The sequence below is a fragment of the Cherax quadricarinatus genome, chromosome 26 (assembly GCF_038502225.1).
Source record: "Cherax quadricarinatus isolate ZL_2023a chromosome 26, ASM3850222v1, whole genome shotgun sequence".
Lineage (NCBI taxonomy): Eukaryota > Metazoa > Arthropoda > Malacostraca > Decapoda > Parastacidae > Cherax > Cherax quadricarinatus.
Window position 1 is genome coordinate 19,820,017 of NC_091317.1, and position 12,560 is coordinate 19,832,576.

General features: G+C 38.9%; 1 protein-coding gene across 14 annotated transcripts in view; it reads left to right on the forward strand.

Moving 5' to 3' along the window:
• The window catches only part of LOC128691673 (protein lap4), an 854,149-nt gene that overhangs the window by 399,378 nt on the left and 442,211 nt on the right, over nucleotides 1–12,560 (forward strand). The gene's annotated exons all lie outside the window — the stretch shown is intronic.

The following is a 12,560-nucleotide window of genomic DNA, read 5'->3' on the forward strand; positions in this document are numbered from 1 at the left end:
GAGTGTGAGCAGGGTAATATTTAGTGAAGGGATTCAGGGAAATGGGAAGTACAATGCCTGCACTTTAAAGGAGGGGTTTGGGATATTGGCAGTTTGGAGGGATATGTTGTGTATCTTTATACGTATATGCTTCTAAGCTGTTGTATTCTGAGCACCTCTGCAAAAGCAGTGATAATGTGTGAGTGTGGTGAAAGTGTTGAATGATGATGAAAGTATTTTCTTTTTGGGGATTTTCTTTCTTTTTTGGGTCACCCTGCCTCGGTGGGAGACGGCCGACTTGTTGAAATACCAAAACTCTTGTCCAGAGGGCTGAGGAAGGGTTGTTGAGTGGTTCGGACATGTAGAAAGAATGGAGCGAAACAGAATGACTTCAAGAGTGTATCAGTCTGTAGTGGAAGGAAGGCGGGGTAGGGGTCGGCCTAGGAAAGGTTGGAGAGAGGGGGTAAAGGAGGTTTTGTGTGCGAGGGGCTTGGACTTCCAGCAGGTATGCATGAGCGTGTTTGATAGGAGTGAATGGAGACAAATGGTTTTTAATACTTGACGTGCTGTTGGAGTGTGAGCAAAGTAACATTTATGAAGGGGTTCAGGGAAACCGGCAGGCCGGACTTGAGTCCTGGAGATGGGAAGTACAGTGCCTGCACTCTGAAGGAGGGGTGTTAATGTTGCAGTTTAAAAACTGTAGTGTAAAGCACCCTTCTGGCAAGACAGTGATGGAGTGAATGATGGTGAAAGTTTTTCTTTTTCGGGCCACCCTGCCTTGGTGGGAATCGGCCAGTGTGATAATAAAATTATATATATATATATATATATATATATATATATATATATATATATATATATATATATATATATATATATATATATATATATATATATATTTATATATATATATATATATATATATACATATATATATACATATATATATACATACATACATACATATATATATACATACATACATACATACATACAGTGGACCCCCGGTTAACGATTTTAATCCATGCAAGAGGGGTAATTGTTATGCGAAATAATCGGTATGCGAATGAATTTTCCCCATAAGAAATAATGGAAATCAAATTAATCCGTGCAAGACACCCAAAAGTATGAAAAAAAAATTTTTACCACATGAAATATACATTTTCCCACACACAAAGAGAAGGATACATGCACAATAGTAGAGTAGTACATGCACAATATATATTGTACATGTACTACTCTACTAAATGAAGAATAAATGACACTTACCTTTATTGAAGATGCAGCAATGACTGATGAGACACTGTGTCCTGGGAGTGCCTTTTCCTCCTGAGTACTGTAGGTCCTGTTTGGCATTTTCTTCCAGAACAGGCCTTATCACACTGTGTATGCCACTACGATTCTTAAATCTCTCAAACCAACCTTTGCTGGCTTTAAATTCACCAATATGAGCACTAGTTCCAGGCATTTTTCCCTGTTCACCTGGGTGTTAGTCGACTTGTGTGGGTTGCATCCTGGGAGACAAGATTAAGGACCCCAATGGAAATAAGTTAGACAGTCTTCGATGACACTGACTTTTTTGGGTTATCCTGGGTGGCAAATCCTCTGGGGTTAATTGTTTCTTGGTATTCTCAATAAGCCACACCAACAACGGTGCTACAGCAGCAGCAGCAGCTGACAGTGCAGCAGCAGCAGCAGCTGACAGTGCAGCAGCAGCAGCAGCTGACAGTGCAGCAGCAGCAGCAGCTGACAGTGCAGCAGCAGCAGCAGCTGACAGTGCAGCAGCAGCAGCAGCTGTACCACCAATAGTAGCGATGGTTGATTGGGGTTTATTATACAACCTGGCCAGCTCGGAGACATGCACTCCACTTTCATACTTATCAATGATCTTTTTCTTCATATCTATTGTAATTCTCACCCTTATTGCTGTAGGGTTGGCACTAGAAGCTTTCTTGGGGCCCATGGTCACTTATTTTCCAGAAAAAGCACCGAAAACACTGTAATAATACGAAATATTCCGATTGTATGCTTGGATGTTACCGCGGAGGCTGGCTGGTAAACAATGCCACCGGCGGAACATGTGAGCGTGGCTCAGGCCGCACATTGGACGCGTCTCGGACGAAAATCGGTAAGCGGGTTTTTAAGCGGTATGTGAGGCAAAATTTTTGCGATTAAAGCAAGCGGTATGCGGATTAATCGCTATGTGATGCCATCGTTATGCGGGGGTCCACTGTATATACATATATATATATATATATATATATATATAGTATATATATATATATATATATATATATATATATATATATATTTATTTTTTTTATTATCACACCGGCCGATTCCCACCAAGGCAGGGTGGCCCGAAAAAGAAAAACTTTCACCATCATTCACTCCATCACTGTCTTGCCAGAAGGGTGCTTTACACTACAGTTTTTAAACTGCAACATTAACACCCCTCCTTCAGAGTGCAGGCACTGTACTTCCCATCTCCAGGACTCAAGTCCGGCCTGCCGGTTTCCCTGAATCCCTTCATAAATGTTACTTTGCTCACACTCCAACAGCACGTCAAGTATTAAAAACCATTTGTCTCCATTCACTCCTATCAAACACGCTCACGCATATATATATATTTTATGTAGTAGGTTGGTAGACAGCAACCACCCAGGGAGGTACTACCGTCCTGCCAAGTGAGTGTAAAACGAAAGCCTGTAATTGTTTTACATGATGGTAGGATTGCTGGTGTCTTTTTTTATCTGTCTCATACACATGCAAGATTTCAGGTATGTCTTGCTACTTCTACTTACACTTAGGTCACACTACACATACATGTACAAGCATATATATACACACCCCTTTGGGTTTTCTTCTATTTTCTTTCTAGTTCTTGTTCTTGTTTATTTCCTCTTACCTCCATGGGGAAGTGGAACAGAATTCTTCCTCCGTAAGCCATGCGTGTTGTAAGAGGCGACTAAAATGCCGGGAGCAAGGAGCTAGTAACCTCTTCTCCTGTATATATTACTAAATATGAAAGGAGAAACTTTTGTTTTTCCTTTTGGGCCACCCCACCTCGGTGGGATACGGCTGGTGTGTTGAAAGAAAGAAAGAATATATATATATATATATATATATATATATATATATATATATATATATATATATATATATATATATATATATATATATATATATATTTATATATATATATATATATATTTATATATATATTTTATGTAGTAGGTTGGTAGACAGCAACCACCCAGGGAGGTACTACCGTCCTGCCAAGTGAGTGTAAAACGAAAGCCTGTAATTGTTTTACATGATGATAGGATTGCTGGTGTCTTTTGTCTGTCTCATAAATATGCAAGATTACAGGCATGTCTTGCTACTTCTACTTACACTTAGGTCACACTACACATACATGTACACGTTTATTTATACACACTCATCTGACTTTTCTTTGATTTTATCTTAACCCTTTGACTGTCGCGGCCGTATATATACGTCTTCGAGGTACCGTGTTTGACGTATATATACTCATAAATTCTAGCGGCTTCAAATCAAGCAGGAGAAAGCTGGTAGGCCAACATGTGAGAGAATGGGTCTGTGTGGTCAGTGTGCACCATATAAAAAAAATCCTGGAGCACGCAGTGCATAATGAGAAAAAAAAACTCCGACCGTTTTTTTTAATTAAAATGCCGAATTTGTGGTCTATTTTCGTATAGTATTTATGGTTGTATTCTCGTTTTCTTGGTCTCATTTGATAGAATGGAAGACATATTATAGAAATAGAGATGATTTTGATTGATTTTACTATAAAAAGAACCTAGAAATGGAGCTCAAAGTAGGGGAAATGTTTGATTTTTGCCAATGTTCAAAAGTAAGCAAATGATGCCATTTTCCAGTAAATGTCCAACTAGCCATTCTAATATGCAGTCATGAATGGGTTGATGTTATTTATACAATTATTACAGTATTGCAGTAGTCTGCATAATAGTAAGTCTTCAATTTTTTGTTTGAATAAAAATTCAAAATAGAAAGCAAGAGTAATATCAGAGGGGCCTGGAAACACGACTGATGAGCAAAGAAAATGTTATTTTAGAGCCAGGAATGTCTGCATTGTTCATTCTGGACCTTATTTTGAAATTGTCATATTTTTTAGTTTTTGTGAAATTGGCCAAATTGCAAATTTCTGACCACATTATTAGGTAGTTGAAATCGGTAAATGGGCAGTTTCTTGTACTCAATCGATAGAAAAAATGGAGTTCTAAAGAAATAGCTATGAGTTTGGGTGACTGGTACAATGGAATTAGCCAAAAATAGGGCTCAAAGCGGGCGAAATCGCCGATTTGTAAACGGCGCCGAGGTCGCTAACTTCGCGAGAGCATAATTCCGTCAGTTTTCCATCAAATTTCGTTTTTTTTGGTGTCATTACAATCGGGAAAAGATTCTCTATCATTTCATAAGAAAAAAATTTTTTTTTTTTTTTTTTAAATTTTGCGACACCAGGACGTAAGACGTATATATACGGCCGCGACAGTCAAAGGGTTAATAGTTCTTGGTCTTATTACTTTTCCTTTTATATCCATGGAGAAGTGGAATAAGAATCTTTCCTCCGTAAGCCATGCGTGTTGTAAAAGTCAACTAAAATGCCGGGAACAATGGGCTAGTAACCCCTTTTCCTGTAAAGATTACTAAAACGAATAAGAAGAAGAAAATTGTCAAAGTAGGAAGTCTGAATGTGCGTAGATGTTGTGCAAATGATAAGAAAGAGATGATTGTGGATGTTATGAATGAGAAGAAACTGGATGTCCTGGCTTTAAGTGAAACAAAGCTGAAGGGGGTGGGAGAGTTTCAGTGGAAAGGAATAAATGGGATTAGGTCAGGGGTTTCAAATAGAGTTAGAGCTAAAGAAGGAGTAGCAATAATGTTGAAGGATAAGCTATGGCAGGAAAAGAGGGACTACAAATGTATAAATTCAAGGATTATGTGGAGTAAAATAAAGATTGGATGTGAAAAGTGGGTTATAGTAAGCGTGTATGCACCTGGAGAAGAGAGAAGTGTAGAGGAGAGAGAGAGATTCTGGGAAATGTTGAGTGAATGCGTGGGGAGTTTTGAATCAAGTGTGAGAGTAATGGTGGTTGGGGATTTCAGTGCTAAAGTGGGTAATAATGTTAGAGGGAGTAGTAGGTAAATTTGGGATGCCAGGGGTAAATGTAAATGGGGAGCCTTTAATTGAGCTATGTGTAGAAAGAAATTTGGTAATAAGTAATACATATTTTATGAAAAAGAAGATAAATAAATATACAAGGTATGATGTAGCACGTAATGAAAGTAGTTTGTTAGATTATGTATTGGTGGATAAAAGGTTGATGGGTTGGCTCCAGGATGTACATGTTTATAGAGGGGCAACTGATATATCGGATCATTATTTAGTTGTAGCAACAGTTAGAGTAAGAGGTAGATGGGAAAAGAGGAAGGTGGCAACAACAAGTAAGAGGGAGGTGAAAGTGTATAAACTAAGGGCGGAGGAAGTTCGGACGAGATATAAGCGACTATTGGCAGAAAAGTGGGCTAGTGCAAAGATGAGTAGTGGGGGGGGGGTGGAAGAGGGTTGGAATAGTTTTATAAATGCAGTATTAGAATGTGGGGCGGAAGTTTGTGGTTATAGGAGGGTGGGGGCAGATCGAAAGAGGAGTGATTGGTGGAATGATGAAGTAAAGGGTGTGATAAAAGAGAAAAAGGTAGCTTATGAGAGGTTTTTACAAAGCAGAAGTGTTATAAGAAGAGCAGAGTATATGGAGAGTAAAAGAAAGGTAAAGAGAGTGGTGAGAGAGTGCAAAAGGAGAGCAGATGATAGAGTGGGAGAGGCACTGTCAAGAAATTTTAATGAAAATAAGAAAAAATTTTGGAGTGAGTTAAACAAGTTAAGAAAGCCTAGGGAAAGTATGGATTTGTCAGTTAAAAACAGAGTAGGGGAGTTAGTAGATGGGGAGATGGAGGTATTAGGTAGATGGCGAGAATATTTTGAGGAACTTTTAACCCTTTCAGGGTCCGTCCCGTAGATCTACGGCTTTATGGTGAGTGTCCAAACCGTAGATCTACGCCATGAGCTCAGCTCACTCTGATAAACTGTGAGTGGTACATTTGGGCCTAGATATGAGAGAATACATCTATGTGGTATGTGTGCACCACATAAAACAGATCCTGCAGCACGCTGTGTATAATGAGAGAAAAAAACTGAAATCATGATTTTTCGATTAAAACAGCAACTTTGCAGTGTTTTTTCGTATGTTTTTTATAGGTGTATTTGCGATTTCTTGGTCTCATTTGTTAAATTTTTGCCGATATTCAAGAGTAAACAAACGACCTCACACGTCTAATACACGTCAGCTGGTGGGTCTAATATACATTCACAAATATGGTGATGATATTTATACAATTATTACAGTATTGCATAACAGTAAATCTTCTATTTTTTGGTGTGAATAAAAATTCATTATGTGAATAAAAAATCAAAATGGACTTTATTTGTAAAGCCTCAAAACATAACTAATGAACAGAGGAAATGTTAGTTTAGTGCCAGGAATGCCTACATTGTTTATTCTGGACCCTATTTTGAAATTGGAATATTTTGAAGTTTGTGTTAAATTGGCCAAATTAACAATTTCCGATCACTTTATTTTGTAGTTGAAACAGTTGACGTGGCGATTTCTTGTGCTCAATTGATAGAATAGAAGTAATACTAGTGAAATAGCTAAGAATTTGGTTGATTGGAATAATGTAATTGGCCTAAAATGGGAGTCAAAGTCAGCAAAATCGCCGATTCGTAAATATCGCTGACACATCAAAATTCGCAAGAGCATAATTTCGTCAATTTTCCACCAAATTTCGTACTTTTTGTTTTATTACCTTCACAAAAAGATTCTCTACTATTTCATAAGAAAAAATAACAAATTTTTTTTGAAAATTCTTGGACACTGGTGCGTGACTCCAGATTTGGGCCTTGGACCCTGAAAGGGTTAAATGTTAAGGAAGAAAGAGAGGCGGTAATTTCATGCACTGGTCAGGGTGGGGGAGGTACGTGAGGCATTACATAAAATGAAAGGGGGTAAAGCAGCTGGAACTGATGGGATCATGACAGAAATGTTAAAAGCAGGTGGGGATATAGTGTTGGAGTGGTTGGTACTTTCGTTTAATAAATGTACGAAAGAGGAGAAGGTACCTAGGGATTGGCGGAGAGCATGTATAGTCCCTTTATATAAAGGGAAAGGGGACAAAAGAGATTGTAAAAATTATAGAGGAATAAGTTTACTGAGTATACCAGGAAAAGTGTACGGTAGGGTTATAATTGAAAGAATTAGAGGTAAGACAGAATGTAGGATTGCGGATGAGCAAGGAGGTTTCAGAGTGGGTAGGGGATGTGTAGCTCAAGTGTTCACATTGAAGCATATATGTGAACAGTATTTAGATAAAGGTAGGGAAGTTTTTATTGCATTTATGGATTTAGAAAACACATATGATAGAGTTGATAGAGGAGCAATGTGGCAGATGTTGCAAGTATATGGAATAGGTGGTAAGTTATTAAATGCTGTAAAGAGTTTTTATGAGGATAGTGAGGCTCAGGTTAGGGTTTGTAGAAGAGAGGGAGACTGCTTCCCGGTAAAAGTAGGTCTTAGACAGGGATGTGTAATGTCACCGTGGTTGTTTAATATATTTATAGATGGGGTTATAAAGGAAGTAAATGCTAAGGTGTTCGGGAGAGGGCTGGGATTAAATTTTGGGGAATCAAATTCAAAATGGGAATTGACACAGTTACTTATTGCTGATGATACTGTGCTTATGGGAGATTCTAAAGAAAAATTGCAAAGGTTAGTGGATGAGTTTGGGAATGTGTGTAAAGGTAGAAAGTTGAAAGTGAACATAGAAAAGAGTAAGGTGATGAGGGTGTCAAATGATTTAGATAAAGAAAAATTGGATATCAAATTAGGGAGGAGGATTATGGAAGAAGTGAATGTTTTCAGATACTTGGGAGTTGACGTGTCGGCGGATGGATTTATGAAGGATGAGGTTATCGTAGAATTGATGAGGGAAAAAAGGTGAGTGGTGTGTTGAGGTATATGTGGAGTCAAAAAACGTTATCTATGGAGGCAAAGAAGGGAATGTATGAAAGTATAGTAGTACCAACACTCTTATATGGGTGTGAAGCTTGGGTGGTAAATGCAGCAGCGAGGAGACGGTTGGAGGCAGTGGAGATGTCCTGTTTAAGGGCAATGTGTGGTGTAAATATTATGCAGAAAATTCGGAGTGTGGAAATTAGGAAAAGGTGTGGAGTTAATAAAAGTATTAGTCAGAGGGCAGAAGAGGGGTTGTTGAGGTGGTTTGGTCATTTAGAGAGAATGGATCAAAGTAGAATGACATGGAAAGCATATAAATCTATAGGGGAAGGAAGGCGGGGTAGGGGTCGTCCTCGAAAGGGTTGGAGAGAGAGGGTAAAGGAGGTTTTGTGGGCAAGGGGCTTGGACTTCCAGCAAGCGTGCGTGAGTGTGTTAGGAGTGAATGGAGACGAGTGGTACTTGGGACCTGACGCTCTGTTGGAGTGTGAGCAGGGTAATATTTAGTGAAGGGATTCAGGGAAACCGGTTATTTTCATATAGTCGGACTTGAGTCCTGGAAATGGGAAGTACAATGCCTGCACTTTAAAGGAGGGGTTTGGGATATTGGCAGTTTGGAGGGATATGTTGTGTATCTTTATATGTGTATGCTTCTAAACTGTTGTATTCTGAGCACCTCTGCAAAAACAGTGATAATGTGTGAGTGTGGTGAAAGTGTTGAATGATGATGAAAGTATTTTCTTTTTGGGGATTTTCTTTCTTTTTTGGGTCACCCTGCCTCGGTGGGAGACGGCCCACTGTGGCAGGGTGACCCAAAAAAGAAAGAAAATCCCCAAAAAGAAAATACTTTCATCATCATTCAACACTTTCACCACACTCACACATTATCACTGTTTTTGCAGAGGTGCTCAGAATACAACAGTTTAGAAGCATACACATATAAAGATACACAGCATTTAATAACTTACCACCTATTCCATATACTTGCAACATCTGCCACATTGCTCCTCTATCCACTCTATCCTATGCCTTTTCTAAATCCATAAATGCAATAAAAACTTCCCTACCTTTATCTAAATACTGTTCACATATATGCTTCAATGTAAACACTTGGTCTACACATCCCCTACCCACTCTGAAACCTCCTTGCTCATCCGCAATCCTACATTCTGTCTTACCTCTAATTCTTTCAATTATAACCCTACTGTACACTTTTCCTGGTATACTCAGTAAACTTATTCCTCTATAATTTTTACAGTCTCTTTTGTCCCCTTTCCCTTTATATAAAGGGACTATACATGCTCTCTGCCAATCCCTAGGTATCTTTCCGTCTTTCATACATTTATTAAACAAAAGTACCAACCACTCCAACACTATATCCCCCCCTGCTTTTAACATTTCTGTCATGATTCCATCAGTTCCAGCTGCTTTACCCCCTTTCATTTTACGTAATGCCTCATGTACCTCTCCCACACTTGCATTCTGCTCTTCTTCACTCCTAGAAGATGATATACCTCCCTGACCAGTGCATGAAATTACTGCCTCTGTTTCTTCCTTAACATTTAAAAGTTCCTCAGAATATTCTCGCCATCTACCTAATACCTCCATCTCCCCATCTACTACCTCCCCTATTTTTTTTTTAACTGACAAATCCATACTTTCCCTAGGCTTTCTTAACTTGTTTAACTCCAAAATTTTTTCTTATTTTCATTAAAATTTCTTGACAGTGCCTCTCCCACTCTATCATCTGCTCTCCTTTTGCACTCTCTCACCACTCTCTTTACCTTTCTTTTACTCTCCATATACTCTGCTCTTCTTATAACACTTCTGCTTTGTAAAAACCTCTCATAAGCTACCTTTTTCTCTTTTATCACACCCTTTACTTCATCATTCCACCAATCACTCCTCTTTCCTCCTGCCCCCACCCTCCTATAACCACAAACTTCTGCCCCACATTCTAATACTGCATTTTTAAAACTATTCCAACCCTCTTCCACCCCCCCCACTACTCATCTTTGCACTAGCCCACCTTTCTGCCAAATGTCGCTTATATCTCACCCGAACTTCCTCCTCCCTTAGTTTATACACTTTCACCTCCCTCTTACTTGTTGTTGCCACCTTCCTCTTTTCCCATCTACCTCTTACTCTAACTGTAGCTACAACTAAATAATGATCCGATATATCAGTTGCCCCTCTATAAACATGTACATCCTGGAGCCTACCCATCAACCTTTTATCCACCAATACATAATGTAATAAACTACTTTTCATTACGTGCTACATCATACCTTGTATATTTATTTATCCTTTTTTTCATAAAATATGTATTACTTATTACCAAATCTCTTTCTACACATAGCTCAATTAAAGGCTCCCCATTTACATTTACCCCTGGCACCCCAAATTTACCTACTACTCCCTCCATAACATTTTTACCCACTTTAGCATTGAAATCCCCAACTACCATTACTCTCACACTTGATTCAAAACTCCCCACGCATTCACTCAACATTTCCCAGAATCTCTCTCTCTCCTCTACACTTCTCTCTTCTCCAGGTGCATACACGCTTATTATAACCCACTTTTCACATCCAATCTTTATTTTACTCCACATAATCCTTGAATTAATACATTTATAGTCCCTCTTTTCCTGCCATAGCTTATCCTTCAACATTATTGCTACTCCTTCTTTAGCTCTAACTCTATTTGAAACCCCTGACCTAATCCCATTTATTCCTCTCCACTGAAACTCTCCCACTCCCTTCAGCTTTGTTTCACTTAAAGCCAGGACATCCAGCTTCTTCTCATTCATAACATCCACAATCATCTCTTTCTTATCATTTGCACAACATCCACGCACATTCAGACTTCCCACTTTGACAATTTTCTTCATCTTATTCTGTTTAGTAATCTTTACACGAAAAGGGGTTACTAGCCCATTGTTCCCAGCATTTTAGTTGACTTTTACAACACGCATGGCTTACGGAGGAAAGATTCTTATTCCACTTCCCCATGGATATAAAAGGAAAAGTAATAAGACCAAGAACTATTAAGATAAAATCAAAGAAAAGTCAGATGAGTGTGTATAAATAAATGTGTACATGTATGTGTAGTGTGACCTAAGTGTAAGTAGAAGTAGCAAGACATACCTGTAATCTTGCATATTTATGAGACAGACAAAAGACATCAGCAATCCTACCATCATGTAAAACAATCACAGGCTTTCGTTTTACACTCACTTGGCAGGACGGTAGTACCTCCCTGGGTGGGTCACTGCATTGGTGGAATTTGGTTGGTATGTTAAATGTTTTATGCAGAAAACTGTGCATGTGTGAGAGTATTGTATGGTGTTATTGAATTATTATAAATTTTGAAGGGTGGCAAGGTGATGGTTGCTGCCATTCTGCTGTTTCTACCTCATCTGTTTTGATATTGGCTGATGTGCTTTTGCTGCTTCTGGTGATGTTCTGCTCCTGGCAGTGATGTTGCCAGCTAGGCCAGCTGGCCACTGGGTGAACTTGCCCAGTGCTTGACACACGGGTCTTGAGTCGTACAACTCACTAGCCGCGAGTTCAGTCCCTGCTTGTACCATGGTTTATGTTGTGTGATAGCGTAGTACAAGTTTTCATTATGGTTAATGTCCAGAGGCAAGAATTGGTGATGATATATCTACAAAGTGCTTGGTAAAACCTGGTTTGTGTTGAGCGAAACTCTCCAAAAAAATGTTATAGGTCCACCTGGGAATTAGGTTAACTGTAGGCTGTGGGCTAACTGTACAGTGGACCCCCGGTTTACAATCAGCTCCCAATGCGACCAATTATGTAAGTGTATTTATGTAAGTGTGTTTGTATGTGTATGTTTGGGGGTCTGAAATGGACTAATCTAATTCACAATATTCCTAATGGGAACAAATTCGGTCAGTACTGGCACCTGAACATACAGTGGACCCCCGGTTAACGATATTTTTTCACTCCAGAAGTATGTTCAGGTGCCAGTACTGACCGAATTTGTTCCCATAAGAAATATTGTGAAGTAGATTAGTCCATTTCAGACCCCCAAACATACACATACAAACGCACTTACATAAATACACTTACATAATTGGTCACATTTGGAAGTAATCGTTATGCGGGGGTCCACTGTACAGTGGACCCCCGGTTAACGATTTTAATCCGTGCAAGAGGGGTAATTGTTATGCGAAATAATCGTTATGTGAATGAATTTTCCCCATAAGAAATAATGGAAATAAAATTAATCCGTGCAAGACACCCAAAAGTATGAAAAAAAAAATTTTTTACCACATGAAATGTTAATTTTAATACACACAAACTGAAAAAGGCATGCACACTTACATGACACTTACTTTTATTGAAGATCTGGTGATGATTGATGGGATGGGAGGAGGGGAGAGCATTATCTTCTTACTGTTTAGAAGGGGAATCCCCTTCCATTAGGACTTGAGGTAGCAAG